Genomic DNA, 14,894 nt, shown 5'->3' with positions numbered 1-14,894 from the left:
TGTTGAGACTTTGCTGGGAGGTTCGCTTCATGCTTGTGCGTTCCAACAATAAAGACTATTGTAATGGAGATATGGGATGATCTCCTGGCAAACCAAAATTGCCAAGAGGGGGAAAATGGTCCTTTTGGAACAACTTGTCTTTTGCCAGAAGGTCCTCAATTATAATTGTATTTAGGCATACATAATATATGATTTTTTTGGACAGTAGTATCAAATTGCTTTCACGTGTAACCCCAGTGCTGCATGTGGGATGGGCCACCTGCCGCAGGTTTACAAAGATCCAGGTGCAATGCAGGGCGAGCCTGGTCGCGCAGGGACCAGTGTTCGAGCCCCCATGGGAGCTGGCAACGCTCACCCCCGGCGGCGCAGCGTTCCTTCCCACTAACCTCCGTGGGCCCTGATCCCCGGTCGCCCCCTGACACAGCAAAGTGTCAGTTCGCGAGTATCCCTTCCGTCACTAGATGTCACTGTGAGTCAACGGCTAGTGGCGGGGGACCCCGGCGTTTTACGGATCTTCCAGGATTTCCAGCATGGTCAGTCCCTGTACTTGTGCCCTCCCAGACCAGGGAGCGCAGAGCCGGGCGGGGCCTCTAGGAGGCCGGGACGGCTCAGCGACCCAAGCGGGAGGCGAGCCGGGCTCGGGGAGCAGGGCTGGCGGCGCGATGCGGAAGGCGGGCCCGCGCCGCGCTCCTCTCCGCCCCCGCGAGCCAGACGGTCAGGTGCCACGGAGGCGTGGCCCGCTGCGGGCCGGCCGGGGACTACAGGGGCTTGGCGCCTGCGGTTCGCCATCGCCCAGGGCAGGGCTCCACGCGGGCGCGGGCGCCGCGCGGGGCGGAGCGCGAGCAGCCGCGGGCGGGGCGGGGCGGGGCGGGGCCTGAGAGCGCGCCGGCCGCCGGAGGGGGAGGGGCGGGGCGGGGCGGAGCCGCGGCGCGCGCGCCCGCTGGGGGGAGGGGCGGAGCAGGGGCCGAGCGCGCGCAGGCCGGCCGCCGCGAGCGTGGGGCGAGCGTGGACCGCGGCGCGGCAGTGCGACTCCTTCGCCGGCCCTCCTCCCCGCCCCCGGCGAGGGCACCGTGCGGCGGCGCCGGGGCCCGCGAGGCCGGAGGAGGCGGCCGCGCCCGGGCATGGTGGTCTGGGGCAGGGCTGAAGGTGAGCGACCCCGGGCCGGCGGCGGGGGGGGGGGGGGGGTGGGAGCGGCCCCGCGTCGCCCGGCGCGGCGGCCTGAGGCGGGGCGAGGGCGGGCGCGCCGGCCCGGGCCCCGCGGCCGTTGGTCTCGCGGCCTGGGCGGCCCGCGGCGCCCGAAGCGCGGCAGCTGCCGGGTTATGTAACGCGTGACCTCCCCTTCCCCCTCCGCCATGGCGCGGCCGGCCCGCCGCCGCCGCCCGCGGAGGCGCCGCGCCGACGACCCGCGCCCGCGGCCCTCTCCGCCGCGCCCCGCGCCGGCCCCGCTCGGACCGCGCCGCAAACTCCCGGCTGCTGCGCCGGCGCCGCGCCGGCTCTTCAGCCCCGCGCCATTCATTCGTGCGCGCGGGCGGCCGGGCTCGGAGCGTCGCGGCTGGCGGCCGGGGCCCCTCGCCGAACCCTCCGCCCGGCCTCCCGCCGTGGCGTCACCCCCTCCGCTCCGCGGGACCCGGGAATCGGCGTCGGACTCTGCGAAGGCAGTTTTTACTCACTTGTTTTTCCTGCTTATCTGTTGCCTTAATACGCAGGCACCTGTCCCCAACTGTCCTGACAAGCGCCCCTCGCCCACTGCACTCCTTGTGAAATGATTCAGCACCTGTGTGGACGGAGAGGGGCATTTCCCTACATGTTTCCCTGCTCTTACTGCCGAAACTCATTTGGGAAATAAATATGTTAGTGTATCACTCCTTAGTTGACCCCCCCGCCCCCGCCTCTGACTTAAAAAAACAAAAAACAGATTGCAGGTGTTGAGTCTACTATTTCTGCCTTCCGCATCTTCAGGTCACGTCCAGCGTAGAGATGGTATCATTTAAATGAGAATAACTAGACTAGCACGTACCATAAAAGAGCTTGTAACTGGCTGATAAGGACTTTATGTAATTCTGATTGTTAATTCTGTCTGTCTGCCTGGCCTGTCCACTATAGTCGGCGAGAATTAGCCTTTTTCTCTTTAGTGTGGAACGTAGGTAACCTTGAGTACCGTCTACCTGCTTCCAAACTTCCATCTCTACTTTTGCACATAGGCTCGTCTTAGCCGGAGCAGATGCTCCTAGAGTCTTGCCCCCTCGCTGTACTTCCTAGACTCTGGGAGGCTCACCTGTGTGTTACTGGTTCAGTCGTGTCCGACTGTTTGCGACCCCATGGACTGTAGCCCGCCAGGCTCCTCTGTCCATGGAATTCTCCAGGCAAGAACACTGGAGTGGGTTGCCATTCCCTTCTCCAGGGAAGCTCACCTAGAGTCCCTCTTTTTCCAGCAATCCTTCCCTGATCTAGAAGGCTCTTCATTCACTCCTTAGGCTGTTTGCCACTTCTCAGATATTATTGATGATTTTCTTTTTATTTGCATCCTGTCTTTATCTGTAGGTCTTTTGAGAACAGAATCTGTACCAGACTTTCAGAGAACATTACTCCTACTTCATGGTAAACGATTGATACTTAAGATATTTTTTTTAAAGGTGGCAATCTTTATGATTAATTTCTTTGGAATCTCAAGCAGAAAATACTTTTTCAAAGTAATGTATTTGAAAATGTAAGATCACTTCATCTTCTGCATTCCCAACTTCAAAACTCAGATTCTTCATAAACCCAGCCCCACCAACAAAAAGGTAGTCAGTAATAAGAAGCTAGAAAGATTACATGTAATATATATTTTATAGTCCTGTCTTTGATAGCTGCTGTAGTAGAAAGACAAGAACTTCAGAGTTAGATGTAGACTTAAATCCTGGCTCTGCCTGTTATTATCGTGGACAATTTAAGTTACTGATTTCTCTGATTTTTTTTTTTTCTCTCATTTGTGTAATGAAGACTTCACTTCCTACCTTGGGTATCTGAGGATTAAATGAGTTCTTAAATGTAGGGCATCTAGAGAGTCCCTGGTACATAGTGGTACATGTTATTCCCTTTGGTGTACTTCATTGCAGTCCACAACCTGTTAATAGTATGAGCTGGGATGTGCTGAGACAAAGTGTGAGAAGAAAGCTGATCAGAAGAGCTACCACTTCTTGTCTCCAAGTAAATGAACAAGCCCTGAACTAAAGAGCAGTAAAGCTCTTTCTGCTTCTCAAGAATGTATGGGTGTTTGTGGCATATGATAAATCATAAGAGTATGTTTGTAAGTGAAGGAAATACCTTTTAACCTTTTTTTCCTCCTATAATAGTACCCACTAAAGCATTAACATGGATATTTTTAAAAACTGATTTTTTTTTCAAAATCAAGTCGGGAATAGGAGATGAGGAAGGAGGAATATTTTAGAGTCTTTTTCAGGGACGATTAGCTTGCATGCTGTTCTTTTAGTGTCTGCTACTGCTGCTAAGTCACTTCAGTCGTGTCGGACTCTGTGCGACCCCATAGACAGCAGCCTACCAGGCTTCCCCGTCCCTGGGATTCTCCAGGCAAGAACACTGGAGTGGGTTGCCATGTCCTTCTCCAATGCATGGAAGTGAAAAGTGAAAGTGAAGTCGCCCAGTCGTGTCCCACTCTGTGCGACCCCATGGTCTGTTGCCTACCAGGCTCCTCCATCCATGGGATTTTCCAGGCAAGAGTACTAGAGTGGGGTGCCATTGCCTTCTCCCTTTTAGTGCCTTCTGATAATTAATACGTGGATCCTGGTCTTAGTTCAGGCATCTCAGACGGTTGTGGCAGTGCCTTCCCCTGGGACCCTGTTTCTCTTGGTCTTGCTGACTGATCCCAAAGTAACAGAGTGGTCTTTTAAAAAACATAAATCACACGATCACTCTTCTTGATCAAAATCCTCCAAAAAGCTTCCTGTTACCCTTAGAATTGAATCAGAACTTTTTGCCATTTCTTGAACAAATCACGCTGTTCCTGTCTTAGGGATGTTATCCCTGCTGTTCTTTAAGTTGGCCTACCCCTTCCTCCTGGTGGTGATCTTGCCTTGACAGATGTCTTCCGTTTGCTGCTTAGATGTTATCACATCAGAATGATCCCTTCTCTTACCCCTAAGATGAAGCCAGCCCCTCTCTCTGTCACTTTCGATTCATTTTGTTTGTTTTCTCTTCCTGTCATGTATTACGAGATAAGATAACGCTCTTCATGTATCCATTTCCCCCATAAGACTTGTTTGTTCCAAGACTACTTCTCCACTGGAGGGCAGAGGCCTTGTCTGACTTGTTTGTGGCTCTCTCCCCGGTGCTTAGAAGGGTGCTTGGCACACAGTAGGCTCTTAGTTAAACCTGTTAAGTGAATGAGTGGTATATAGTTGATGTAAACATTAGTTCTGGAGTCAGACAGCCTGGCTCCTACATTTACTGATTGTGTGGCTTTGGGCAAGTGAATATCTTTTGGTGCCTTAGTTTGCCTTCCTTGGGACAGTAATACCTACTTTATAGGATTATGGTAAGAAATAATCAAGTTAATATATATAAAGTGCTTAGAACGGGCTGTTTCACAGTTTTGAAAGCCAATACCTGAAAACAGCTTTGAGTATTCACTTAGGACTTTTGTGTTTTTGCATGAAATAAAAATGCAGTTCATCCAGTTTTATCTTTATTTTGCTGAATTTTTCTGGCCACCAAAGTTATATTTATGGAACTCCCTTTTAAAATAAATACATTTTGTGGATGTCTAGAATGGATTTAAAAAATAAACTGCTGAGAATAGTGACGAGTATTTGGTCTTTAGGTGTAAGTCAGCTTTATTCTTAGATCTGTGGAAGATGCTAAGAGTGATTATCTCAACAGTCGTCCACTGGAGTGGCTTTTATATCTTGTCCTTTGAAGTTCAGCTGGAGATGTGATTGTGGTGTTGAAAGGACTTACTGGAGGCTGAAGACAGGAAAATCCTTGAGATCCAGTTGAAGTACAAGTCTTGTAGTTGGGAAAGAGGAGAAGTTTCACCATCTTTAGTGTGTTCAATTTCTGCCTTCTTTCATGATGGATTCCACGCCCGAAAAATGGGTTTGGTTCTTAGGTAGAGCTTATAGCGTGCTCAGTCGTGTCTGTCTCTTTGCAACCCCGTGTACTGTATGGACTTGACAACCTCCAGGCTCCTCTGTCCCTGGAATTCTCCAGGCAGGAATACTGGAGCGGGTAGTCATTCCCTCCAGAGGATCTTCCTGACCCAGGGATTAAACCTGTGTCTCTTGCTTCTCCTGCATTGGCAGGTGGATTCTTTACCATTGAGCCACTTGGGAAGCCTCAGTACTATACTGAAAGTAAAAAACAGAGTGGTTGTGAGTGTATCGGTGGTCCATCTTCAGGACTGGGTGGCCAACTGGGAGATGTGGAGCCCCAACCTGGCGTCACCAGAGAGCATCCCACTGGTGTCTGTGGCTCCAGGAGAGGCCAGAAGGGCAAGTGTGGCTTCAGTTGAGTGTGTGTCACTTTGGCATCACCATAAAGTCGAAAAAATGTAAACGAAAGCATTCTAAGTTAGGGACCATCTGCACCATATTTAAATGTCTGTGTTTTATAAGTGTGAAGTGTTTTAACAGGGTGACGATATGCAGAATTATTAACTCATTAAAAATGAGTCAAAGCATCATGTGTGTCCGGTAGGTCAGCTCTGTAGTTAGTTTGAAGAGGCTTTGCATGTCGTAGATGTGAAGCATTAGATTTAGGAAAATGTGACTAGCTTTAAAGTTGCTTAAGGCTAAAAATAGATTTTCAGGTGGCAGGTAAATACATGTGTTTCTGTTGATTGGGGTGCAAGCCTTTGTTATTTTTGTTTTTAGTAAGGAGGGATACATTGGTGTAGCACGTTTTTACGCCATGGTAAGCTTTAATGATTTTTGACATCACCTTGTGGCATTTTTAAAATTTGAAGAGTATCTAAATTCTAAGTTGCTGACTTGTCAACACTTAAGTAGATTCAGAACGCCAGTGCTAGAATGAACCCTGAAGGTTCTGTAGGCCATGGCCCTGTATTTTCCTGGAGAAAAAAATGAGACCCAGAGAATTATTTGATGATCGAGGAGAAATAGAACTAGAATCTAGGGTTTTGTTGGGATTTTTGTGTGTGTGTATTTAAACTCTAAAGCCATTTTTTCGCTGGTACTCTAAATTTTCCCCTTCATCACCGAGAGAAAGACAACACTGTATGTTTAGTATCTTAGGTTCAAGAGGGTAGAGTTGAATGGTATATTCTGCCATATGCGTCTGGGATGGTTTGAGAAACTTTTTAAAGACCAATGTGGTCTTATCCTTAAATTAAAAGATTAGTTGGGGATGGGCATAAAGTTGGTTATGATGTAAATAGTTTTTGCTTGAGTCCAGTATATGAGTAGGCAAAATGTTGCTTATTGTTCTCAATCATGCCTGATCAGAATCAAGGCTAAAATGAGCTCTTGGGAGGTTTAATCAGAATATAATAGCTGAATTTCACATTTTCTAAATTTCATCCTGGAACAACAGACTGGTTCCAAATAGGAAAAGGAGTACGTCAAGGTTGTATATTGTCACCCTGCTTATTTAACTTATATGCAGAGTACATCTTGAGAAACGCTGGACTGGAAGAAGCACAAGCTGGAATCAAGATTGCTGGGAGAAATATCAATAACCTCAGATATGCAGATGAGACCACCCTTACGGCAGAAAGTGAAGAGGAACTAAAAAGCCTCTTGATGAAAGTGAAAGAGGAGAGTGAAAAAGTTGGCTTAAAGCTCAACATTCAGAAAACAAAGATCATGGCATCTGGTCCCGTCACTTTATGGGAAATAGATGGAGAAACAGTGGAAACAGTGTCAGACTTAATTTTTCTGGGCTCCAAAATCACTGCAGATGGTGACTGCAGCCATGAAATTAAAAGACTCTTACTCCTTGGAAGGAAAGTTATGACCAACCTAGATGGCATATTCAAAAGCAGAGACATTACTTTGCCAACAAAGGTCCATCTAATCAAGGCTATGGTTTTTCCAGTGGTCATGTATGGATGTGAGAGTTGGACTGTGAAGAAAGCTGAACGCCGAAGAATTGATGCTTTTGAACTGTGGTGTTGGAGAAGATTCTTGAGAGTCCCTTGAACTGCAAGGAGATCTAACCAGTCCATTCTAAAGGAGATCAGTCCTGCGTGTTCTTTGGAAGGACTGATGCTAAAGCTGAAATTCCAGTACTTTGGCCACCTCATGCGAAGAGTTGTCTCATTGGAAAAGACTCTGATGCTGGGAGGGATTGGGGGCAGGAGGAGAAGGGGACGACAGAGGGTGAGATGACTGGATGGCATCAGGGACTTGATGGATGTGAGTTTGAGTGAACTCTGGGAGTTGGTGATGGACAGGGAGGCCTGGAGTGCTGCAATTCATGGGGTCACAAAGAGTTGGACACGACTGAACAACTGAACTGAACTGAAACTCCATCATTTCTACACTTGAGATTTAAAATGCTTTTCATTGAATTTCTCAGTTTTATCTTATAGTAAACTTTATATGACTTACTGGCCATTTATTGATATTTTAAGCCTTTCAGAAATTTAAGCTGAACAATCATGAATTTTAAAAATATTTTAATAATTTCTTCTTTAATATTTTTGAGCACGGAACCAAAAAAGTCCCTTTTTGTAATGCTTTAGGCCTTAAAAGGGCCTCCCTGGTGGCTCAAGACGGAAGACCTGGGTTCGATCTCTGGGTTGGGAAGATCCCCTGGAGGAGCCTGGCCACCCACTCCAGTATTCTTGCCTGGAGAATCCCCATGGACAGAGGAGCCTGATGGGTTACAGTCCAAGGGGTCACAAAGACTCGGACACGACTAAGTGACTAAGCACAGGCCTTAAAAAGTGCTTTCACTTGACTTTTCCTCATTTAGCCTCTGTTAAGTCCTGAGACGAGGGGCAGGGCTGTATGTGCTGTTTTATGTGCACCATGTGGTTTTGGCTCTTAACATAACAGCCCAGCGCTGGGGCAGCCAACCTGGCGCCACAGGTTAAGGGCATCAGTCTCCCTTTTTTTCAGATGCCAGCTGCAGGCTTTGGGGCTTGCAGGTCCCCTGCTCTTGTGACCACCGGGCCCCGTATTTGGGAGTTCCATTGCCCCCTCGGATTTAATCATTTGTTAGAATGACTCACAGCACTCAGGAAGGTGCTGTACTTAGAATTGACATTTTATCATAAAGAATACAAGCCGGGATCTGCCAAATGAAGAGAGGCGTGGAGAGATCTGAGAGGTCTCAGAGCCGGTGCTTCCCTGTCCTCAGGACTCATCCTCCTACCCTTCAGTTTGTGATTACCAGGGAAGCTTACCTGCATCTCAGAGTCCAGAGGTTTTATTGGGTTTTTATTACCTTGGCACGATTGATTGAATCATGGACCACAAGGTTGAATTTCATCTACAGAGCCCTCTTCTTCCAGGAGGTCAGGCTGATGGCATGTGGCTCAGAGCCAAGCCTCTAATCACTTGGTTGGCCTTTCCAGTGTGGCCTCCCCATCTTGAAATAAGGGGCCACCTGGGAGTCACCTGTTTATATAAAAGACGTGGTCCTGGAGGTCCACCGTGGATAACAAAGAGACTGCTGTCAGCTGTGAAATTCCAGGGGTTTAGAGTCTCCCAGGAACCTGGGACAAAGGCCAGCCAGATTCTTTCTTAAAGAACAGTAGCTAAAGAAGTGCGAACGGATGCACTGTTGGTACAACTCTGCAGTGGTAACTTGGAGATCTCCAGTAGAATAGGCTGCATTTGAATATATTTATGTATGTAGAAAGATCCCCTTCTATTGAAAAATAGCATTTTCTCTTATGGAAATAATGACATTTGAAACCTGGGTTCATTTGAGTTAAGTACTTTATATAAATTGTGTTGTAGGTAGGGTTATAAACTACATGCCTTTTGGTATTTTAAAAGCACGGTAATTTGGACTCTAAAAAGTTTACTCTTGGTTTCTTTTTGAATTTGTAATTTTAATTGTAGGTTATTACTGTTGTTAGCTGAAAAGAGACCTAAGTCTGTGACCTGGGATTCTTGCTACTGAGGGGAGGTGGTGGTGGTAGAGTTGTAAAATCTTGTAGCCACTTAGTTGGCACTTTGAATTTTAGATCTTGAGTTGAAGTTGCTAGGTTTACAGTGTTGAGGGTTAATTTTTTGGCATATTATTTGTGCCCAATGGAACATCTTATTTTTGATTGTCCCTTAAAGGTTATTATATCCTCTTGGAGCTCACTGGAGGATTTCTCAGAAATAGAATCTGTTAACACAGGCATATGCTATGCTATGCTAAATCACTTCAGTCGTGTCCGACTCTGTGCAACCCCATAGATGGCAGCCCACCAGGCTCCCCCATCCCTGGGATTCTCCAGGCAAGAACACTGGAGTGGGTTGTCATGTCCTTCTCCAATGCATGAAAGTGAAAAGTGAAAGTGAAGTCACTCAGTCATGTCCGACTCTTAGTGACCCCATGGATTACAGCCTACCAGGCTCCTCCATCCATGGGATTTTCCAGGCAAGAGTACCGGAGTGGGGTGCCATTGCCTTCTCCTAACACAGGCATAGAACCTAAATAAACTGTCTTGAGGAAGATTTCTAGTGTCTTACGATGAACACAGTAGCTTGGTAAAATGTCCTGTCATCCTAGAAAGTAGTGGAGTTGTTTGTGGTTGTTTTTAACATAGGGAATTCTTGTCACAAAGCAAGAGAAAAGAGGCCAGAAAGTAATGCCGTGGCTGTTTCTAAAACACTGTTTTCACTTGCAGCTGTGTTAACATAAGGGTTTGTGAGAGAAGAGGTTTGTGGCCAATGGAGCTGATAGCAGATCTAGACTCAAGTGGGCCTGCCTTATTCTTGAACTGCAGCCACTCAGAAAGGCTTGCTTCTGGTGTGTGTCGCATGTCTGCCGTGTGAGTTGGGAGTTCTAACGCTTTGTGTGGGTGGCAAACATGAGCTCTTGGTCTAGAGGAGGCTCAGGAGCCGGACCCTTGCCCCCGCATGCAGTCATTGCCTCCTCCATCGTTGATACTCACAGGTTCAGTGGTTCAGAGGGTAAAGAACCTGCCTACGGGTGCAGGAGATTAGGGTTCAATCCCCGGGTCAGGAGATCCCCTGGGGGAGGGCATGGCAAGCCACTCCAGGGTTCTTGCCTGGAGAATCGCATGGACAGAGGAGCCTGGCGGGCTACAGTCCATGGGGTCACAAAGAGCTGGACATGATTGAGCGACGTTTTTCTTTCCTTCACTTTCACACAGGCAGGTTGAGACCTCAGATGACCCTGAGGGCCTGCTGCTCTGTCCCCTCCCCGCCTTGCGCATCTGCCCCTGGCTCTGTCCCTGTGTCAGCCCCAGGATGTCGCCGTGAACAGCTTTTTTTTTTTTCTTGAAATCGCTCTTTCATTCCCCTAGGCCTATTAAAATCTTATTCGTTGCCCTCAGCTCAGATCTGCCTTTTCAGTGAAGTCTTGGATCTAGTCCCCAACAAGAGAGCTACCTACTGCTGTCTTCTTGGGGGTCCGTTGCTTTTTGTCGGTGCCGCTAATGTTGGCTCCAGTATTGCAGGTCTGTGCAAATCTTTTTTCTCTAAAAGATAATTTTGACTTGTGGTTTACACTTTATTCATCTTGAAAACTGCAAATTACAGTAAATATTCAGTGAACATGGAGTAAACTATTGGCTCAGACCTGGAATCTGGGGGGGACGGGGGGAAGGCGAAGGACAGGAAAGATCTTGTTACCCATAATCTAAGCCAGACCGCCTCTTGCTGAGCTGCGCTTACTCTGTTGTGAAGGTCTTTCTGCTGGTGCGCGTCGTCACGGCATTCTTCCTCCTTGGTACTCTGTGTCAGTACCTCGGAACTCTGCTGCACTTGTCTCTGTCCTGTGACCACTCTAGGTGCACTGTAGGCAAAGCTGGTGCTTTTCAAAGCCTGTGCCTCACACCAGCAGCGTCACTGTTCCCCTGGAGCTTTTTAGAAATTCAGGTACCTGGCCCCACTCCTGACCTGCCTACAAAGTGAGCAGCTTGCAGTTGGGGCCCAGCGTGTGTGTTAACACGCCCTCCAGGAGCTGCCGGTGAAGCCCCAGTGGGAGCACAGGCCGCCCTCTTCTCTGGCGGGACGCCCTTTGTTCTCCGGCTGAGTTCGCCCCTGGCCTTGGGAGTCCTTGATTTACCACAACCTTGAACTTCCTCCAGGTGTCTGTTTGGCTTTCCTGTGAGACTGGAGCCTCTCCTTAGTGAAATCACTCCTCGCTGACTCTCTTTTCTAAAATCATATCATCTCCAGAACATTCTTTTCCTTGGTGGCTTGATCCCTACTTTTGGACATGCTGACTTTGAGAAGCAGGTGGGACCTCCTAGTGGAGATACTTAAATGAGCAGTTGTAGTTCACCAAGTAGAGGGAGGGCATTAGGAAACCAGTTAATGTTGCTACACCCTTGAAAACCAGAGGTGGCGGTTCTTTGTACTTTTATTACCACTGTGTCTTCGTTTCCTTTTCCTTCTATGGAAATCTGTAATTACAGGGAAGAAAATTATTAGTGATTCTTTTAGAACACTTTGTTTTCAAATGACTGATTTTGTTAGATCAGTCATTTGCGGGGGGAAGGAAATATATTTTCATTGTTGTGACTAACCAAGAGGATAAGAGAGAAATTTGTTATATTGAATGGTTTGAGATAGAAAATTTGCTTTTAGCAAGATCAGCCTCAAACAGGACATTACAAGTATCTGTTACCCATTTTCAGTTTGAATACAGATTTCCCCTGCTGGCTGAGTAGAGTGTTCCTGTGAAACCTTTCTTAAGCTGAAATGGCCAAAAGCAAAGAAACAGTTACTGCAGGACTGTCTTGCCAACGGGTGCAAAATATAAACTGAGATGAAGTGCAGATGCTCACAGACCCAGTGGCTCGGCCCACCACAGTGGGGGCTTGACGCCGTGACACCTCGCGTGGTTCCTGGAGAAGGCGCCGGGCAGTGCACACGCTCCTGGTAACGCTCCTGGGTGCACGCTCCCTTGGTAACAGGCTGCTGCAAAGCAAGCCAAATGCGGCTTTTGCTTTCCCATCTTTTTATAAAAGTGAAAATCCTCTTGGGGTTTCTTTTGGTTAGCAAAAACATGTACTGATGTAGGTTTTTCATAAGAGTAAAGTGGTGCAAAATAAACTTTTGAAAAAAGGGGGCGAAACCTGTATATCCATAAATTTTAATTCTCTATCTTATTGCTTGTCTCTCTCTATTTCTGTGTAGTTTATTGAAATAATTGCTTCTGAGTCATAATACCCAAACAGTGAAATGTAGGTCCATTCCTTAGGGTGCAGGGTAGCAAGGGACCAGGGTGCGCGGTTGTGGCCGAGACTTCGAGCAGAGTGATGTGGGCGATGACAGAGGATTGACAGCTCTCTGCCCTGATGGCGGCAGGGCATAGCTGATGGGCGACTGCTTGTTTGAGGTCATTGAGGGCCCAGGTTCCTTCTGTTTTCTTAGCCATCCCCTGTCTTTGTTCTGTTGGTTGAAGCTCGGTCACCTCAAAGCTGCATTCCAAAAAAGAGTAAACAACTTCTTTTCAGAAAAAATGGCACAGAGTTTTGTATTCATTACTCTGCTCTCATCTCACCGGCCAGAGCTTAGTCACATGGCCACTCCTGATTCAAAGGAGTTGAGGGAATAGAGCCTCCCTTTGCAGCCCTGCTCACCGCTAAGATGGGTTAGGAGAGGTGTTCTTTTACTAAAAGAAAGAATGAATACTGGGAGGCTGTTGTCATTCTGGCACTCCAGAGCTTGGGGGTCCCCAGAACCACCCTCAGGGGCAGTAGCTCACCGGAAGGACTCAGAGCTCTTGGGAGCTGTTGCGGTCGTCGTGGTGGAGACTTACTGCAGTGAACAGATGCAGGTTAAAGCCGGCCATGGGCATGGGCCACACAGGGGAGTTCCACGTGGAGCTTTGGCTGCACCGCTGGAGTCTGAGGTGGGGTGACTTCTGTTAATGACAGTTGACAATACCCACGAAGTACTGCCAACCAGGGCAGCTCACCTAGTGGCCAGGGTTTTTATTGGAGTTTGGTCAGATAGATGAGGTTGACCTTCTGTCTCTAGCCCCTCAGAAGGTTAGTGGCGCGTGGCCTGAAGCCTCCACCGTAAATCTTACTGTTAGACTACCTGAAGTGGCTGTTAACCCTCAGGTAAAAGGAGAAATCAGCAGGGCAAGCCAGGGGCAAAGGCCAGACCTCTCACTGAGCAGGGTTCATTACTTACTGTTAGAGCCACATCTGTGCGCAGCCTTCCTTTCCTGGACGAATAAACAGAGTAGCATGATACGTGTGCTTTCATCGTAAAAGCCTTTTTCATAAATGGATAGATGCACAGAATCATAATTTTTAAAAACTGTAAGAGACTAGAGTTGGTCAGGCCGCCCTCTCTCCACAGATGCAGGAGCTCCTGGCGGCTTGAGGCCAGAGAACCAGCTGCAGGGGCGCTGTTCCTGGGCCTCTGCCTCTCGTGACCGCAGACACATGGTGGGGCCTGGATGCAGGCTGTTCATGGGGCCCGGTTCTCCCTGCAGTCCTGTCACCTGTCCAGCAGCTGCCGTTTCTGACCTGGACGGTGCCAGAGTCGAAGCATCTCGTGTTGTGGAACCGTGTCAGGCTGGTTCAGTTCAGTGGGAGTGCTGTTTTCAGAAGTTTGTTATGTTAATAGCATTGTTCATTTCTCCATGCGAGATTTGGAGACATACATTTGTACAAGAAGAGTGTGGTTTTGCACCACAAACCGGCCATGCATACTTACCAAACATTTTAGCCCTTTTACCTAGAAGGCGCCTATGTGTGAAATAATCAGTATTTGGCCTCCCTATTCCATAGATGTATTGTCGAGATAAATAGGAGATGTACAGACCTCCTTGGGAAAAGTAAGACACTGTGGAAATGCAGTGGTAAGATACACTGGTGTGTTTAAATTTTTAACATTTAAATTTAAATAACAATTTAGCATAACATTTAACATAACATTGTTCAACATAACATTTACATTTCAGTGTTAAAAATTTAAGGAATACTGAAGAGGAAATAAACAGTGTCAGTCAACAGGTGTTTTTTTTTTTTTTTAAGAAGGTGGGAATGTGATAATTTTCCCTTCCCTTTTTTGCTCCCTGTAGTTTCAGTTTTTTGCAGTAAACATACAGTGCGTTTACATAGAAGGAAAAACTGTTTTTGAAAATGGATGCCTAGCACAACTGAATACAAGCAACCTGGCAAAGTGGTGTATAAACACAGACCATGAATTTGGAGGGCAGTAGAGAACGCCTTGAGAAAAGACAGATCAGGCCCACTTCTTGAAAAGGCAAACGGACCCACACGTATAGCTTGTTGTCTAGAGAATGCTCTGTGTACTGTAGCCACTTTTAGTGGTGGGTTAAGGTTTTTTCAAGTCTGTGTGTTTGGTGTTGATCAAACTGATATCTTATAGTACAGGAATTGTTTCATTGTACATTAAAATAACTGATAATAGGAAAATCTTTCAGTGTACTGAAGGTGAAGAGACCAGGTTAAAAAAAATGTTTTTAAGAGTTCTGTTAGATTAAGAGTAATATCTGTTCTAAATATCTTTTTAAATGTATGAAATACATGCTGTGTTAGAATATAAACTGTCAGCTCAATTTAGAATCCCTAAAAGCCAGTATTAGGACTTCCCTGGTGGCTCAGATGGTAAAGCTTCTGCCTCCAGTGAGGGAGACCTGGGTTCGATCCCTGGGTCAGGAACATCCTCTGGAGAAGGAAATGGCAACCCACTCCAGTACTCTTGCCTGGAAAATCCCATGGACAGAGGAAGCATAGTAGGCTCCTCAGTCCATGG

General features: G+C 47.5%; 1 protein-coding gene across 5 annotated transcripts in view; it reads left to right on the top strand.

The window, feature by feature from the left end:
• The first annotated feature begins 387 nt into the window (after nt 1–387).
• Nucleotides 388–14,894, top strand: part of REV1 (REV1 DNA directed polymerase) — a 77,868-nt gene continuing 63,361 nt past the window's right edge. For 2 of the 5 annotated variants that reach the window (XM_025260706.3, XM_025260707.3), the window contains exon 1: nt 959–1,146. The gene's annotated coding sequence lies outside the window, so the exon portion shown is untranslated. Of the gene's footprint in view, nt 534–958; nt 1,147–14,894 lie in introns of those variants that run through there. The other 3 variants (XM_025260704.3, XM_025260702.3, XM_044925649.2) reach the window with 2 other exon arrangements.

Source organism: Bubalus bubalis, chromosome 12 (genome assembly GCF_019923935.1).
Source record: "Bubalus bubalis isolate 160015118507 breed Murrah chromosome 12, NDDB_SH_1, whole genome shotgun sequence".
NCBI lineage: Eukaryota > Metazoa > Chordata > Mammalia > Artiodactyla > Bovidae > Bubalus > Bubalus bubalis.
This window is presented reverse-complemented; position numbering and strand designations above follow the sequence as displayed.